Raw genomic sequence first — 19,575 nt, 5'->3', positions numbered from 1 at the left:
TCTGATGAAAATATCTTCCAGTTATATTATGCTTTCGTTTTGAACTGGTAGTCCTTTGTTAGTCCTCCTGGGGTTAGCTAGTGATACGCGGTGGCTACCAGGGGGCAGCAAAATAAAATAACTGAACAAGCTAAATCAGACCTTCATCAATGCAGTCAATGCAATACTACTTCGACATGGAACTGCAGTTTATAAAGCAATGTTACCCTGCTCATCACAATAAAAACTACAGAATAAGGAAAGCAGGATATTATTTTTTACAGTTTTCCAGAAGATTGAAATATTGGCCCTTCATTAAAGAGGTTTAGAGGTGAATTTTAATCCTTTAATAAGCACAAGACTTATAAAAAAATTAATAAATCAACATCAACATGCTATGTAAAAGTAATTTTATAAAATAACATAGCCTAAACTGTTTCAGTTAACTTTAAGGAGAGTTAACCTAAAAGAAAATTAATGTTGATCCAAATTTAGCAAGCAAAAAATAGAAAAATGCAGTAACCAGACAAAGTGGTTAAGGGGAACAGCAGAGGTTGCTCTGGGAAACTATAGCACAACTTCAAGTAGTCATTCCACGGTCAATGTCAGGTTTAAAATCATGGTTTCAATGCAATTTTTGGATAAAGTTTCCTCCATTTGTCTGCAATAATAAAATAAATTGAGACTACAGCTATATATGGATTTTCCTCCTCAGATCCAATCTAATGTTCAAGTTTCAAAATTAGAGGAGCTCCTAAGAAGAACTGTCAAAAATAAAGAAGAAGAGGCGGAGAGGGAGCGGGGGTTGAGGGGGGGAGACAGAAAAGGAAGGAAGGGAAGAAAAATCTAACCTGAAGCCTGAAAAGCAAGTATTTTAATAACTTGCCAAACTTTCGATTCCATACCCCCTCTTTTATTAGAATGTCGAAAGAAATTAAAAGAATTTCTTAGAAGTGTAAATCTTCTAGTCCTCACTAGATTTTCCTGATTTCCTGCCCACTATGTTATTTCAAATTGTGTAAGAATTCTCATTTCTTGGGTATGAATTATGTGATTATGATTAAACAAAATTATAGAACAGGTTATTTTCATTTTACCATATTATAGGTAGAACTTGAAGAGTATGAATATAATATAGGTTGGATACAGAGTCTCCATATATTGTATTAAATGGTTAGCAGAGATTTAATGACATAGCAAATGCAACTGAACCCTCTCCTCGGCCCCATTCACTTGTATTTTTCTTATTTCAAAATGTGAGAAGGATAGGCATATACCAAAGCATAGATTTGGTGAGATTATGTACAATTTAGTCATCTAACAATTAGTTTGAGCATTAGTTAATTAAGCTTAGCTAAATTGAATATTCATGCCACCACCACTTGTTTTTAACCCTAAAGAATACATATCAGTTTTCAAATGAGTTTCAGTTTAGTAACATATGTCTTTAAAAGTGCTAGTTCTAAATAAATTTTTCAAAATTAACTGGCATGTGCCCATACTCACTGGACAAGTAAACAGAATTATCCTTGTTTATTTAACAGCCAAATATAACTTGGTACTTTCTAGTTAGTTTTAAAATATCAATGAACTCTGTCACATATATATTTCAGTTCTTTATGGTATGTAGTCCATTGTAGGTACACAATATGACTTATTATGATATATGATAATTTCCATCCTTGAAGAAATAAGATTGATCCATAGCTAAGTTAAATGAATTCGAGGCATGAGTATATTTGACTGCTTAAACTTACATGATAGGAAATATCCAAAAAAGTTGAAAACTTAATTAAGTCTCATATTTGGCCAAATGGTGAATTGTAAATTTTGCTGCAGGATAATGATAAGTCTCTTACTTGGATAAACATAATCCAAGTGAAATAATTTGAGCCAAATGAAGCAGTTCCAAATTTACATGGAAACAAACCAACAGAAGCAATAAACAATGGGGGCTCCGGGCGCCTGGATGGCTCAGTCGGTTAAGCGACTGCCTTCGGCTCAGGTCATGATCCTGGAGTCCCGGGATCGCGTCCCACATCGGGCTCCCTGCCCGGCGGGGAGTCTGCTTCTCCCTCTGACCCTCTTCCCTCTCGTGCTCTCTATTTCTCATTCTCTCTCTCTCAAATAAATAAATAAAATCTTAAAAAAAAAAAAAAACAATGGGGGCTCCTTTCATACTTTAATTCCTTAAACTCTCTTGAAAATCCTTGTTCCATCTGCACTTCCCTGAACTGATGAAATCTTTAGCTGAAGGATTTCAGTTTATATCCTTACCATGTGAATTGACTGGACTCATTCTTTTCATGAGTGATGGGTTTTTTTCTTTCTTGTTCAACTCTGCAATAAAAGGAAAACTCATGGTTTTCTTTGACATAAAACTATATAGCTATCTAGCTATAGATATTATAGCTCTCTCCAGCTATATTTAGAGGAAGGATCTTAGGATGAAAGTCCATTTTCTTCCTCCTTTGTAGCAAACTTAAATTTTCAGGATACTTAAAAGGATATCTTAAGGGCTGTTCAACTTCCAAAACCGTTCATTCCTTTCTAGCTGCTACTTGGAATTCATGTGTGTGGTCAGAGGAAGGCTGGAAGGTCAATTTCTATACAGATACCGCTGGTCCATGCCCTTCAAAAAGACCAAAATATGACGAATTTCTAGAATCTTTATAATGAATAAAGTGACATGGCCTTATAATAGAATAACCACAAGATTCTTGACCTTGGTCCTTCACAAATAATATGCCTCGTTTGTAGAGGAAAACACAACAAAAACAATTAAAATGAAGACTAAGCATAAATGTAGCTCAGAAAACAAGAAATAATAATAAAAATTAAACATAAATAGAGCTCAGCTCTCTGCCTCCAGCCAGGTAGGCTGTTAACACGATTTCTTTGATAAATAACTGAATTCTGAATAACGGTCTGTAAGAGAAGCACTATGAGGAAATATAGGTGACAGAAAAATAACAGCTTCTATTTTGTCAGGTTTGACACTGGCGAATGCTTTCGCCTATATTCTATCATTATTTTGTCTGGCCCACCAATGATTCCACACCTGCTTGAAAGGCCTGTAAGCACGAAATCAGCTTTTGCAATAGGAAGAACTCCATGAGCACTTTCGTAAGGTATTTTAAAATTGACTTTGGTATTTTTCTTATGGGTATATTTCTGTGCTTTTTTGTGTCAACTCAACAAGGCTTCCCAAGTGAGGTTATTCCAAGTATAATGTGGGCCTTAGTAAAAAGAAAAAAAAAAAAATTCTATGGAGTCAGAATCTTTTTCAATCTTATGTCATGAACAATGTGTGTCCCTAAACTTCAAATGGGTTTCATATTTGCACAATTAGCTTTAGCTGAGGATAGAACTGGGCCTCATGATTCATTGTCTAATTATGTAGTTTGCCCCCTTGTGGTTTGAGCTAAATCCTACACACAAAAAACTGAAAAATGAACATTTTAATGACCCTTTATTTTCTCTACACTATACCAAGTATTGTGCTTGATTGAATTAGATCTTTTTTAAAAGACTAAACATAATCTAAACACTGTTCTGTGAATTTTCTCAAGTCCTGAAATCATATTTTGGAAAGTTTATCAAATTGCTGCAATAATTTTTTAAGTTTACCTTGAGGTATCTAAAATGCAAACCTATTGCATTTATTTTTTCTATTGCCTGGGCACAAACAAAATGCCAAAGCTCTTGAGAAGGGATTCCCATGTTAGTATAAATGACTCATCTAGTGTCTTCTATGAAACTGAATAATAGTGCAATCTATGTTTTCAGCTCTCTGCCATTTGGTTTGATTGAAAATTTGATGCTTTTTTGTTTGCATAGCCAAAGAGAGTTTTCAGAGAAAATTACCGCAATCCCCACTGTTCTTCTCCACACAAAGTGAAAGGTTATGTCCAAGTAAAACAAAACAAAACAAAAAAAACAATCCATCAGAACTACCTACCAGTTAAATCTATTGTCTGTCCTCTAAGAAGAGAGACTTAGTTTTTTGTTTGTTTTTTATGAATCTGATATGTAAAAATCAGACTTCTGTTAAACTAGTTGAAAACTCTACTTTTTACTCTATGTGTTCATGGACTTAATTTCATCAAAAATAGTAATAATTGTGCCCTAAAGAGTGTCACTATACTGATCTTGTGGTCAACATTTACTGATTGAAGTGTACATATATAAAATATGTAAAAACTAATGATCTAGATGTTTCTTCATTAGCACAAATAGTTCTTGTAAATCTTGGTCCTGTATTTTTGAAGTCTGTAACATGGTGGTGGTTTTTTACTTGCTTGCTGTTTTTATAACTGTGCTTGCAATTTATTATTTGTTTGAAGCAACAAATTGAGAATCGTTCAAAATTGTGAAGACTAAAAAACATAAAAACATTGTGTATACTTTTTATGAATATTTGTTTTCATCATCTGAATCTTGTACTTGTCCCAAAAGGAAAAAAAAAAAAGCTGTCATTTGTCTTAAGCACACCTTTAAAAGTGATAAGTGAGAGAATGTTATGAATTGAAATGGGAAGAAAATATTCTATTCTTTCATTTAAATCATGTGGGCATATAAATCAAAACATTCCTATATGAGAGTAAAATTGATGGGAAATATAGCCAGAAATAGCTAATATGCTGAATTAATTGTTTTATGAAATAAACAAGTAAAAGTTGACTCAATAAAATGACTGAACTTCCAAATGGAAAGATCTTGTGAGGGCGGTTCAATTACAGATACTTGGATCAGGTGCGCCATCTAGTGGTCAAATTTCACACCTCCCAATAGGAATGGACCAAAGACCTGTATTCCCCGTTTTTTTCTTTGAATATACTTTTAGTCTGTCATTTCAGAAATTCTGAATTTTTTATAAAAGCCTCTGAAAATTTCCTAATCCTATGACCACATATTTACCTCAAAAAGTAAAAACATAAGTATATAAGTCCACAATCGCATCATGTATAACGAAGATCTTTCATTCCAGTTTTATAATTTTAGTATTAAAGAAAAAACCCCAGAAAGGTTAAAACAAGTATGACCTAAAAAAACAGCATACCTAAAGGTAAAAGCATACAACACTTTGGTCAATGCTACTCAGAATTTCAATGAAAACACCAACACACTTTGACACCAATAGTACTAATTACCAAACTTTATACAGGTAATCGAGCTTACTGAAGAGTGAGCTGACTCAATAAAACATTTTTCTCAGTTGGTCGAGCGACCAGCTCTTGGTTTTGGCTCAGGTCGTAATCTCAGGGTCCTGAGATTGAGCCCCACATGGAATCTGTTTGGGATTCTCTCTCTCTCTTTGCCCCTCTCTGCTCTCTCTTAAATAAATAAACAAATCTTTTTTTTAAAAAACCCGCATTTTTCTCTAGATAATAATATTAAGCAACCCTCCCTAAAATACTAGTGACTTTTCTTGGAGTCATGGACTAACCATTTGTGAAGCTGTGGATGTTTTTGTTGAAAATGAAATAGACCTGAGTAGATACAGGGGAGACAAACTTGAATCTGAATTTTTAGCAATATTTTAAATTTTAAACTGAAGGTTAAATTGCATCACTAGTATTTCAGAAGAAAAAGTAAATATCCACATGGATTTTAACTAAGAAATTTATATTAAGAAGTTCCAATTATAACTACATGAAATAACAGAATGATTAGTTTAACTCTCTCTTAATAACTAGCCTTTTTTTTTTAACTTTCTTTCTTAGCATGTATCAAGAAGAAATGGCCAATGATTCAGATCTTACTTGACTAGAACGTTAGGCTTATCTTCTCCTGTTCCTCCCGCATTATCTTCAGTGGCCCACTCGTTAAATAGGGTCTTCCTGCTCCAAGCGAGGCCAATCAGAGCCATTAGGAAAGGATTTAGATCTCCTGCACTTCTGATCACCAAAAGGTCACCAAGAGGCTGCAAGTGCTTCAGTGGAATTAACAAATGGGATAAAAGCCCCTTGGTTCTGGGAAAGACAAAAGGAAATGTGCGCGTGTGCACACACACACACACACACACACACTCTTAAAACCTGACTCCCTGGCATCTCCCCGCAGTTATCCTCAGATTGAATGTTCCCTTCTTGCTATACCAGGCCACAGGGATGTTTAACTGCACTAGTTTAAAACCAAGCAAAACAAGTACACAACAACAACAACAAAACATGAAATGTAAAAGATTCACCATCCAAGGGCCCTACATGATATCCAAGTGGAGGTATCTCATTAGGGACAGCCTAAGGGTGATGATAGTTGCTAAAAAAAAAAAAAAAAAAAAAATACCAGCTTCAATATTCCAGAGTAAAATTGTCTACTCTCAACGATTTCACAGGGCTGACAATGATTACTGACTAATGGTTGATGAAGTCAATAAATTGAACCCAAAATACATTTAGACAAGAGGAAATTAACCTTCTGCGCAGAAAACAATTAACCATACTGTTTAGTTCAATATACACTTGGTAAGAGTTAACACAGTTTCAAAGAACTAACTTGTACCTAAGGCCGAAAAGATATTTAGGAGAGTGTCGATGTGAGGCACTGTTAGGGTTACCATACATGCTGGTTTTCCCAGAGTAGACCTAAATTCCTCAATTTATGACATGTGCCAGCTTCCCTTCCTCTGTCTCTGAGTCCTCATATTTATTCCATAACTTAAGAGATGTGATAGAGTGATGCTTCCACCAGGAATGAAAGAAAATATTAATCAGGTTTAAACTGTCATATTTTAATTCAAATTTCAGAAAGAAAATACTAATGTGTTGCTAATAATAAGAATTCTCTTTATAAATTTTAACTTTTATTATATACTTTTTGGTTGGTCCACATCCAACCAAAATTTGACAAATGACTATGCTCAGCAACCTCTGAGCTTTCACATACTTGATATAAAAATTTCTCCTTTAAAACAAGATTTAACTTTAAAAATGAATTTAAGGTAAGTAAAACAAAATGTGATAACTAGAATGCCGTATTTCCTCATAATTTTCCCTAGAAAAGAGATCATTCAATGTTTAACTCCAGTAAGAATATCTCTTGTGGCAACACGTTGGTGGCTCAGTTGGTTAAGCAACTGCCTTTGGCTCAGGTCATGATCCCAGTGTCCTGGGATCAAGTCCCATGGCAGGCTTCCATGATCATGCGGGAGTCTGCTTCTCCCCCTGCCCCTCCCCCCAATCGTGCTCTTTCTCTCTCAAATAAATAAATAAAATCTTTTTTTTTAAAAAGAATATCTCTTGTTGAGACTATGAACTCTGAAAAACAAACTGAGGGTTCTAGAGGGGAGGGGGTGGGGGGATGGGTTAGCCTGGTGATGGGTATTAAGGAGGGCACGTGTTGAATGGAGCACTGGGTGTTATATGCAAACAATGAATCATGGAACGCTACATCAAAATCTAAGGGAGATGAACCATGAGAGACTATGGACTCTGAAAAACAAACTGAGGGTTCTAGAGGGGAGGGGGGTGGGGGGATGGGTTAGCCTGGTGATGGGTATTAAAGAGGGCACGTACTGAATGGAGCACTGGGTGTTATACACAAACAATGAATCATGGAACACTACATCAAAAACTAATGATGTAATGTATGATGAGTAACATAACATAATAAAAAAAAGAATATCTTTTGTTAATATATTCAACAAGGTTTGGTTATTATGAAACTTCACAATAACTTGGGCAAGTCCAATGTCAACAACTGTGTTTTCTTTTGCCAGAAGTGAGGCTTGCATGGAATAGCTAAACTATCAAGCCCTAAAGTGGAATCACCATCCTATTTGGTCTAGGTATGCCTGACCTGGATCTAGCTATGTTTTCAGACAAGGGAAGCCAGCTTGTGAATAAACACTAAGCACTGAGCACCAACAGAGAATCACTAAATGTGAAATACTTGATAGGCTGATTGGAGTCCTTGCTTGTACCTCTATTGTGTTTGCGCCTAAGGGTTTCTTTCTCTTTCCAATCTTAAAATATGATTTATGATCCTGTATTCGAAATACACTGCACATTATATTCCTATCTCTTGTAGTAAATCTAGGTGTCTCTATATACACTCTGCCTCTGGTACCAAGGTGTTAGAATACTTTTATTTTTAATACCTGTTTTAACCACTAGATGGCAAGGTAATGCAAATTATAAACCAGGCAACAAACAAAAGGACTTTTCTTAATGCGTTGGTTCTCTAGCTTTCCTCATAAATAATTTTTTTTAAATTCCTTGTGTTTGACTCATAACTGGGACACTGATTTCCTATTCATAATCCTCCTATCAAGATTTTTATGTTATTATGTTAGGTTATAAAAAAATCATATATATAAAAGTAATTACTTTTTAGCTGCTTGATAAAAACAGGATTTATTTGTAATTTTTATTTTTATTTTTTTAAGACTCTATTTATTTATTTGACAGAGAGAGAGCACAAGCAGAGGGGAGTGGCAGGCAGAGGGAGAGGGAGAAGCAAGCCCCTCGCTGAGCAGGGAGACTGATGTGGGACTCAATCCCAGGACCCTGGGATGATAACCTGAGCCGAAGGCAGACGCTTAACCGACTGAGCCACCCAGGCGCCCCTGTAATTTTTAATTTCAATGTCAAGTGTTCTAATCCAAAGAATAGTAGACATTCTTGCATGTTAGAGTTACAGAAAAATTTATATATTACTCTTTTCTAGAATAAGGAAATACATTTTTTAAATGAGTTACCATGTATAGTCTATTTCTCAAAATCATTAAAAGGCAGTAAGAACATCTTTTCTTCAAAACCTGCTAAATATAATCTCATCTTTGCTAATTTGAAAGGAGCTTGGTATTACACAACTGCTCTGAGAATTGTGGACTTGGTCTCAGGATGGACAACGATAGGCTGCAACCAATTGAGAAGAAAGTTTCCAGAGTTAGTGGAGCTCCTGTTCCATAAGTACCCTCCCCCAGCCTCTACCCCATACAACAAAATTTGGACCATCTTCCTGTTTTTCCCCACACATTCTTAAAAGGATTAAATTTATTAAATTAAATTTAAATTATTAAATTAAATTTATTTCCTGAACGTTTATTTTAACCTTATTTCAATGCCTTAAGAGTTTTCAAGAAAATAGAAGGGACCCGTTCAAAGTAAATTACCAGGGGCCCCACATTCTTCAAAGATCCTTCTCAAAATCATCCTGGTAAACATAGCTAATTTTAGACAATAAAGTGGGTAAATCATAAGCAGTAATAGAGACTCACATTTGATAGGATAAATGATACATACATTCATGTTTATTGTGGGTCCTATATAACCTTATAACTCTGTTCCATTTATTGACTAAGTTAATAGCTTTCCAGTGCTTGGAAAGAATATTTTGCCAATAAAACTACAATGCACACATAATGTTTTCCAATGCTTAAACAAATTGATATCATTTTTGCAAATGACCTTAAGCTGTTTATCCACAGGGCAACAATACCAATGTACTATAAAATTAATCAAATTGCATACTATCTGGATAATTTGGAAGAACTTTTGGTCCCTTTTTTTAGTTGTATTTCACCAAATTAAAACATACTAAATGAAACCTGGGGTATGTTTTTTATTCTTTTTAAGACTAAAGAACTCCATTTTTCCCATCTGTAAAAATTGATGTAATAATTAGTAAACTGGGCAATTATAAGGATTCAATGAATTAGTGTAAAGCTTAGTAAATAAAAACTTGAATTTTCCTTTCCCCTGTCTTTCTGCCTTTATAGCTTTCTGTTCCTGTACTTATTTCTATTATAGATTTTAAAACAATTTTTTCGTGTCTTTTTCCTCAGCATATAGTCTTTTAGGGCAGAGGCTCCAGCTAATCTATATTTTTTCCACAGTTCATGTATGGCATATAGTAGACATTAAATATGTAGATGGAAAAAAGAGTGTATAATCAATAAACATTACTTCCACTTTATGCTAAAAACAAAATGTTAATATATGCTGTAGTTCACATCTCAGTGTAACATTACCTGATTTAAAATATTATTCAGGCAATTCATTGAATACACACAAGACAAACTATCATATTCTATACTTAAATTTCCATTATCTTTTTAGGCTTGATAGACACACTTTTTTTTCTTGAAGTATGGTTGACATACAAAGTTATGTTTGTTTCAGGCATACACCATAATGAATCAACAATTCTACACATTACACCATGTTTCCCATGGTGAGTGTAGCTACCATCTGTCACCATACAACGTTATTAAAATACTATTGATTATATTCCTTATGCTGTACTTTTCATCAGTGAAACTGGAAGTTTCATTCTTTTTTTTAAATTTTTGTAAAGATTTTATTTATTTACTTGAGAGAGAGAGAGCACAAGCGAGTTGGGGGTTGGCAAGCAGACTCCCCACTGAGCAGGGAGCCCGGGACGTGGGGTTTGATCCCAGAACCCTGAGATCATGAACTGAGTCAAAGTCAGATGCTTAACTGACTGAGCCACCCAGGCGCCCCTAGAAGTTTATATTTCTTCTTTATTTAATTTTTTTAAATCCATTTATTTACTTGAAAGAGAGAGAGCACAAGCAGGGGGAGCAGGGGAGGAACAAGCAGACTCCCCATTGAGCAGGGAGCCTGGACATGGGGCTCAATCCCAGGACCCTGAGATCATGAACTGAGCCAAAGTCTGATGCTTAACCGACTGAGCCACCCAGGCCCCCCTAGAAGTTTATATCTGTTAATTCCCTTCATTCTCCACGTCCCTCTCCTCTAGCAACCATCAGTTTGTTCTCTGTTTTTATGTGATTTTTTCTGTTCTTTGTTTCCTTTTGTTTACTCATTTGTTTTGTTTTTCAGATTCTACATTTAAGTGATTATATGGCATTTATCTTTCTCTGACTTATTTCACTTAGCATGATACACTCTAGGTCCATCAATGTGGTCACAAATGGCAAGATTTCATTCTCTTTATGGCTGAGTAATATTCCATGGTATCTATATACCACATTCTCTTTATCCAATCATCTGTTGATGGACACTTAGGTTGCTTTCATATCTTAGCTATTATAAATAATGCTGCAATAAACATAGGGATTAACATATCTTTTCAAATTAGTTTTTGTTTTCTTTGGGTAAATACGCAGCAGTGAAGTTATCGGATCATATGGTATTTGTATTTTTAATTTTTTGAGGAACCTCCATACTACTTTCCATAATGGTTGCACTGATTTATATGCCCACCAGTGCATGAGGTTTCCTTTTCTCCCCATCCTTGGCAACACTTGTTATTTCTTGGATAGACACTTATCTTGAAGGAGATACTGGCTTCACTAAACACTTAAAATATTTTTAACAATTAAGTTCTACATTAAAATGTTTGGAAACAGGGCACCTGGGTGGCTCAGATGGTTAAGCATCTGCCTTCGGCTCAGGTCATGATACCGGGGTCCTGGGATCGAGTCCCGCATCGGGCTCCCTGCTCCTTGGGAGCCTGCTTCTCCCTCTGCTTCTCTCTCTCTCTCTTTCCCTCTGTCCCTCATGAATAAATAAATAAAATCTTTAAAAAATGAAATAAAATAAAATAAAATGTTTGGAAACAGCTTTAATTTTGTTGGAATTGATCTGTATATACCTTGGGGAAGTGAGGTATAAACTGGAATCTTCAAGCCAGTATTTCAAGTCACTCAGATGAAACTTTCCATATGCAGATACCTGCTTTATAAGTATTATAAATTGTTTCCACTTAGAATATAAAACACTATATGTTGTGTAGAGCACTACAAAACAATGTTGCTCTCATTTTTTTTTTAATTTCAGAGTTGTATTGCGCTAAAGAGACAGCAGGATGCTTATACAATGTTCTCTCTCATTCAGTTTTGAAAATCTAAAGTACTTGCAAATTTTTGAAAATATCTTACCACCATATGAGAACAATAAGTGTAATAATCAGTTTCTTAATAAGTAATGTCTTGCATATAAAAACACATTTGAAATCGCTTTAAATGCATTCTTAAGTCCAGCATATATTTTTATGTCATGTTCACTTATGCTTAAGAATTCAAGCAAGTATATTACTCTGATGGAAATATGTGAAATTTCTCATTCCTGTAGTACAGAGGGATAATATTCAAGTCGAAGAGAAAAAAAAATTCCACTTTTATTACACTTGTAAGTGGATCCATATATAATCATTAACATGATAGATGAGGAAACCCACCAAGTTTCCCACAGGTCAGGTACGTATTTTCAGTACTTGAATCACCCAGTATCTACAGCTAACTTACAATTAGATAGCATTTCAATAAAATCAAAATGATCCTGACAAGTTCTTATAAAGAAAAACTTCCAATGGACCAAGGACAGTCAATAATTAATGCAATCATTCAGAGGATTATGGTTGTTCCTTAAGGAGTGCAAGTTCAAACCTGTCAACACCATAGGTAATCATTTTGCATTATTTTATATGTAATTCCATTTAAATTCTTTGTTCCAGGCTAACATAGGGAAACAGTCTTTCCATAAGTGAAATATGTGGAAACATTTAAAAACTGAATCATTTTTTAAAGTAACTGACCAAATTCCAAAGGCTACTCTTGGAAAGAAGATCTTGTTGAATAGAATCCCTTCCTTTGGAAGCTCTAAGAGCTCACCAAAGCATGGATCATACTGCTCAAGTAGTAAAAAAAAAAAAAAAAAGCTAGAAGATAAAAGGGTAATTTGCACCATCCTTCTTTCTGACAATATGCTAGAATATCTGCATTCATGATGGCCATGGGGTCATGATGTCCTGGTGTACTCATGACTGGTCAATTCAAATACCTCCAAATACAATATGCCAAAGGGGGCATATTGAGACCCAGTATAAGGCACTCTGCTGCACAAAGAAACATGACACAGAAGGAAACAGATGAGGGGCACCTGGGTGGCTCAGTCAGTTAAGTGTCTGTCTTGAGCTCAGGTCATGATCCTGGAGTCCTGGGATCGAGTCCCGAATCGGGCTCCCTGCTCAGCAGAGAGCCTGTTTCTCCCTCTGCCTGCCACTCCCCCTGCTTGTGCTCTCTCTCTTGCTCAAATAAATAAATAAAATCTTTAAAAAAAAAAAAAGAAAAGAAAACATGGATGAGGTATTCTGAAAGTACAAGAGGATTCAGGGTATTACACTGGTCTCAGGGGTTCTTGTGATCAGTCTTTAGCTCATCAAATCCTATAACATGCTGGCAGGCCAAGAATATGAGGGCGGTCGTGAGCAGCATCACCAGCATGTTGCAGAAGACCCCGGATGTAAAAGGCACGGGCCCTACAAGAGGAGCAGCAAGCAGTGATGGTTCTGGATAAAATCATTCCCTTCTCCCAGGCCACAGCAGCGACTGCCATACCGCCTCAGCTCCTGCTCTCCTAACAGGCCGGAACACCAGCCCAGGTGGGCAATGAGCCCAGGTGTGAAAAATGAGATGACTCTGGAGAATGTACAAAAATCATACCTTTTGTATGAGTGCTTCAGAGAGAAGAGATTGCAAGGCAACCAAGAAAATGGAGTTCCCAAATGAAAAATGGACACTCGAAAATTGGCAGAACATGGGAGGAAGGGATGGGCACTGCACATATGAAAGAAGAAATCAGCTAAAAATTGAGCAAATTTGGGACTAAACTGAAAACTGTCACTAGCTAAGAGACCTAGATGCAAGGGAAGTTTACACTCCCTTGCATGTTCTTTTCCCTGAGCATTTATTAGTGCTTACTAAAAACATTAAGGGTAGGGCAAGAGAAGAGAGGTGTTGGTGTTGTTGATGAACCAGTGGTGATTGCTGCTGGGATTCAAGAGAAGGAAATCTGCCTACTTTCTAATGCAAAAAATCTTAAACCTTGGAGGAAAGCAACAAACTCTCTGGCCCTAAGCCATAGTCAAAGAGCCACTTTTTCTTTTTAAAGATTTCTTTAATTTATTTATTTGAAAGAGAGAGCAGAGTGTGCAAGAATACCAGGCAGGTGGGGGGAGGGCAGGGGGAGAGGGAGAAGCAGGCTGAGCGGGGCTGATCCCAGGATGCCGGGATCATGACCGGAGTCAAAGGCAGACGCTTAGCGGACTGAGCCACCCTGGTGCCCCAAGCCACTTTTTCTACAGAAGAGCAGAAGCAAAACTGCTTCAGTAGCAGGATATATCTCACTCCACTGACTGAAAGGCCAAGAAACTCTCTTGGGTCAAGGATAAAACCACAATAATGAGCAGTGATTCACCACCACTGAAGGAGGGGGAGAGGAAACTCTCCTGTCTAAAACAGACAAGAAATACAATGTAGAGTTTGCCTCCCATGGGGTGGGGAGGGTTTACTGAGGCTAGATTTTGACAAAAGAAACCCCTTCTCTACCATTGGAGTAAGTTTAGCAGCTACCAACAAACGACAGCCATCCACTTCTGGGAGAAGATCTGAGATTTACCGTACTAGCAAGTAAACGTGATAACTTGTTCGTTTCCTGGATGCTGACAGAAGCTGTGAGACACCTGCGTCAGACCAAAGACCTTTATTATTCCTGTTACAGCAAGTAGTATATGTTTCATATGCTTATAATATTACTATTATTATTTACTATTTAGCTCTTTATTTTGTCTCCCATCTTCTAAAATGTGGTCTCCAAGAGAATAATTACTTTATAGCCTTGTTCATTTCTGTACCCTTAATAGCTTAAAAAGCTCCTGATAAATAGCTGGGTATAATACATCTTTATTGAATTAATAGCTGTATAGACTCTTGACTTTCATAATGTGTTCAACACATACTAGTGTTGGAAGAAGCCCCTTGAAGAAGAGGTATGTGGTCAAGTGAGTTTGGTTAATACCACAGGCTGTCTACTCTGCTTGGAAGTTCATAATTGCCCATCAGTATATCGAAGGCTCTAAGAAGACCTGCAATAAAGAGGCTTGCTAGACTTTGCTTAGCCCAGGAGTTTTCAGTTTATTTTATCACATAAAGTAGGCAAAGGACTGAGTTGGAGTTTTGAGAAAGGAAGTCTCTGACTTAGAAATTTTATAACAGAGTTTACTATGAAAAAAGCATAAATGTCCAGCAAAGCATAAGAGGAGTTGCCAGGCCTGAAGATACTCTCTGAAGATGATTTTTCAAGCCGGGTAAGTAGATGTGCTGTTCTGCCTATATAGGATAAGTTCTGAAAAGTTATATTAACTCAGGAGGACCCTACAGATTTTATTATACCCCTACCACATCACCCATAAACTCCAGTTTAACTACTTTCTGTGGTTTCTAAAACTGCCTTTAGCAATTGACATTTCTTGGATCTGAAAGGAATATTCAGGTTACAAGTAACGTCGTTAATGACACCAACCATGTTACCCACAATATATATTGATGAGCGGACACAACACCTGTTGAATCACCTGACAGCTGTACTAGGCTGAATGTAACTGCCTCCAGTCTGTGGATATGTACCATCAGTAATATACACTGTCTCAAAAGGAAAGAGTATAGAAGGCCTGCCCTGGGCCTACTCCATTAGGAAAACTGGGTGAATGTCCATGGGTGTGCATTCAAATGTAAGCATGTGTTTGTAAGTTGTGTGTGAGAGTGTGTGCAAAACACTGTGTGTGTGTGAGAGAGAGGATATTTCAAAGAATTAAAGTTGCATGAAAAATATGGGAACTCTAAAGTTGGTTAGATGATCAAAGTACATGTGGGGGTTCTCTGATTTTGGCTGAATTTACTCGATTCAATAAAGTTACTAGCAAAATTGAAAAGTAAAACTGAATTTGATCAAACGCTTTATTTTTATTTTATTTTTTTGCTTTACTCTTCACATGATTATTTGGCCATCCTGCAGCCATAGTCAATGCCAGCAAATCATTTATCACACCATACCAACCTAGAGGTAAAATTTCAGTTACTCTTCTTAATATTCAAGTATTTGAAGATTTGAATTTTTAATTTGAATATTTAATATTCAAAAATTCAAAATATTTCCAACTGTGTTTTATTCAATTCTCCTTTTGACAATAGAATATTAAGACTTACATAAAGTTCCTCTCATTGAAACCTAGAAGTGGAGGTGGGGGGGGCGGCCTTCCTTCACCATTTCTGAATTGGGATAAATTCCTCCCTCTCCCTGGCAAAAAAAAAAAGTCCATTTCTCTCTAGATTGAAATTTATGCCTTTCTGATCTTAAGGACATAGCATCCAGCTGAATGTTCATTCTGGTTCATCTGATGTTGATGCAGAGCTAGAAAGAGTTGAGGAGTTATTCACACAACTCTTCAAGTTATTCTGCTTAAAAGAGATGTTGAGATGACCTAGTTCACCGTACAGCACACCAGGAAAACTTGAAGGGGGTCCTTGCAAATTGAGCAGACAGTGGTGTTCCAGGCATACTTCATCTTTGTGTCTTGCTGACAGATCCAAATACTTATTTTCAAAGATCGAGTTTACTTTGAAGAAGGCAAAAAGAGACTTAAGACTACCCCCACTTGCATCAAGTTTCACAGATTTTTTTGAAGTTGTCATGCTTCCTTGTGGATCATTACAAATATTCAGAAAACTTGCTAATTCTTTTTCTACAGGAAAAAAAAAGATTCTGCCTCTAATCTCGGCACATTTACTCATTTAAATTATTCGATAAACAAAGGTTGAGAAGACTTCAGTGAAAATAAGAATGAGTCAGTCAACTGATGAAAAATAAAAGCAGGAAAAAAAAGTATCCAGTTTGTACCAACCTAACAATGTGCACTTCAAATGCATTTATGCACTGAAAAACCTGTAGGTTTGTATACTGAATAATAATCATTTCATAAATTCATGGGAATTTTAAAATCAGCGTATGATATACGTATAGAAAAGTACTATGGTTGTATACATTTTCTCCAAGTGAACATGGTCATGTAAATATCATTCCTCCAACCAAGAATAGCACATTACCAACACCACAGAAATCATTCCTATTACCCCTCTGTCGAGGGTATAGCTTAGCTACTCTCTGGTAGTACTGCATTGCTCTGCATCCATTTTGGGTGGCTAAGCAGCCTGCAGTCAACTTACACTGACACCTGTCCTTCAAGCAAGTGCATGCCTTAGATAGCAGCCTGTAGTCACGAGTATATGTAAGTTCCTGGTATGACCTCCAACAGCCCTGTGAACAGTCTCCTCTGCCTCCCAATGCCTTCCCCTTCTGTGCCCACTAGATAAGACCCCTATAGCGCTTACCAAAACCCATTCTTTTGAGTTGAACCGACCAATATGGCCTTAGCTTGGGAACCCCAAAGCACTCCATTCATAGACCCTAAAAAAGGCATGTGTCCCTACTCCCAATTCTGTCTACACTCTGCCTAAACCTCTCTCTGTGGCCCCTTAAATTCCTACAGAACCCTTGAAAAATAAGCTTCTGTATTTCAATTTCTCTTGTGGTCTGTAGTCACCATCTGGCACAATTAACAAGTGTTCATTTGACAAATTCATAAGATCTTCTAATCACACTGGCACCCTCTTTCCAAAAGATCACTATTATGCTAGTGTTTAACAACCCATAGATTAATTTTGCCAGATTTTAAATTGTATATAAATCAAGTAATTCAATACATAATCTTTTTTTTTCAGTACATAATCTTATGTGTTTGACTTTTCACTGAATATTATGTTGGAGATTCTTTCATGTTGATGTGAGCTTTATTAGCATATTTGTTTCATTGTCATATGATATTCCATTGTAAAAATATACCAAAAACTACTTATCTACCCTACCTTTAAATAACATTTGGATTGTTTTCAGTTTGGGGCTACTATATTATTAACACCTTATAGATGTCTTTCAGTACTCATTTGTAGGTATTTCTATTAATTATGTACTTGTGATTAAAATTGTTGGATTATAGGTTATGCCTACATTCAGTTTAGTTGGTACCATCATAGTTTTTCAAAATTTATAGTACCACCAAAAGTTCAAGCTACTCTTCATCCTTGTTGTCATTTGGTATTGTTAGTCTTGCTAACTCTTGCCATTCTGGTGAGTATGTATTGGAATCCCAGTGATTACTATGAGCTTGCAGATAGATAGATACATACATACACACATACATACATACATACACAGATGACAGAAAGTCAACATTTATGTGTCTTCTTTTTTGAAATGGTTATGCAAGTCTCCAGTCCATTTTTATATGGTGTTGCCTACTTTTTCTTATAAATTTATTGTTCAAGATATTTTCTGCATGCCAGAATTTTATACTTTCATTTGATAAATATTTATCCCTCATCCCTGAGCTTGCCTTTTTTAATCTCTTATTGGTGAGGTTATGAGAGTTTGATAATTCTTGTTGGAAAGCTATGTAAAATTGTTAAGTAAGAACCCACAACTACTTCTCCCTCACCAAATAATTCTTCAGGTAAGAGTTTTACTCATTGCCCCTTGAGGAAAACACATTAGAAGAGACATTCTTTGGATTATAATTTATGAACCCTTGCATTACGAGGTTATTGCTTTCCTGTTTTCCTTGACTTCTAATAAGAGCAGGACTTTTTCAATGCCCTGATTTCACCAGAGCTGTTGGAGAAATCTATTTGCTCCTGATCAATGGGTTATGGAGATGGTAGCGGTGGGGCAATGGTATGTAGGTAATAATGTGGTTTTCCTAATATAATGTTTTACTTATTGATTAAACATATTTATTAAGTATATATCATATGCCAGTCACAGTTTTATATTTCTTTGAAAAGACTGAGTTTAACCATGAGTCAACAATATAAATCTGAATTGGTCCTCTTGTTTCTTCTGCTATAAAATTCCTGCTAGTCCTGCAGTTGCTGGCTGAAAGTTTGCTTGAAGCTATATACTTCATTAGTGTAAATTCTAACATTCCTGAATCTTGAAGCCTAAGGCTTTCTGTTGAATATTTTTTGTATAGTACCCATAATTCCCATGTGTTGGGACTGATCTTAAAACTTATATATTCTAATACCAAAAGTCAGTTAAATCATGACCTCTGAAATTAACACAGGTTGAAAGAATTTTACTAGCCATGATTTATGGACACTCACAGTACATTAGAGCAACTCACTTAAGATGGTTCATTTCTATTTTTTTCCCATAGTTTTCTATCGAGGTAAATATTATGGAAAGCCCACTGGGTGAATGAACAAGTTCAATGTTGTCAGTCAATACGTCTGTATCTTTGACTGATAGAAATGAAGTATGATACATGATCTGGAGGCAATCTTGATTTTTAAAAATCTTATTTTTAATAAGAAAAATTATTTTCTTATTATATTATATATATTATATATATATAATATATATTATATTAAATATAATAAGAAATTATATTTCTTATTTTTAAAAATCTTATTTTTAATAAGAAAAATGAAAAAAAGTTTTGCAAGCTATGCATATAGGTAAAAATGACATTCACATTTGGTATATAAACTATCTCATATAAACTCACAGGACAGGTAATATCCTTACAAATTTTTGTTTTATGGGACAATTTCAAGTCACAAAGAACCTTTATTTACAGAAAAATCTCTACATTGATTTCTTACTGGAATATTTTTGACTTCAGAGTCACTCTGAGCTAAGTATATAAAACATAGTGGAGAAATTATCCATGAGAAAAATAAATGATATTACCCTTTATTTTGAAGTT

The 19,575-nt window shown here is 35.8% G+C and overlaps 1 pseudogene; it reads right to left on the bottom strand.

Annotated features, from left to right (window-relative positions):
* Positions 1–12,574: 12,574 nt before the first annotated feature.
* Positions 12,575–13,201, bottom strand: LOC114210948 (protein cornichon homolog 1-like; annotated as a pseudogene).
* Between the last annotated feature and the right edge of the window lie 6,374 nt (positions 13,202–19,575).

The sequence above is a fragment of the Eumetopias jubatus genome, unplaced genomic scaffold, assembly GCF_037043125.1.
Source record: "Eumetopias jubatus isolate StellerSeaLion01/CBP00866 unplaced genomic scaffold, mEumJub1_p1.0 scaffold_8, whole genome shotgun sequence".
NCBI lineage: Eukaryota > Metazoa > Chordata > Mammalia > Carnivora > Otariidae > Eumetopias > Eumetopias jubatus.
The sequence above is the reverse complement of the archived record's forward strand: the minus strand, read 5'-3'. Positions and strand labels throughout refer to the sequence as shown.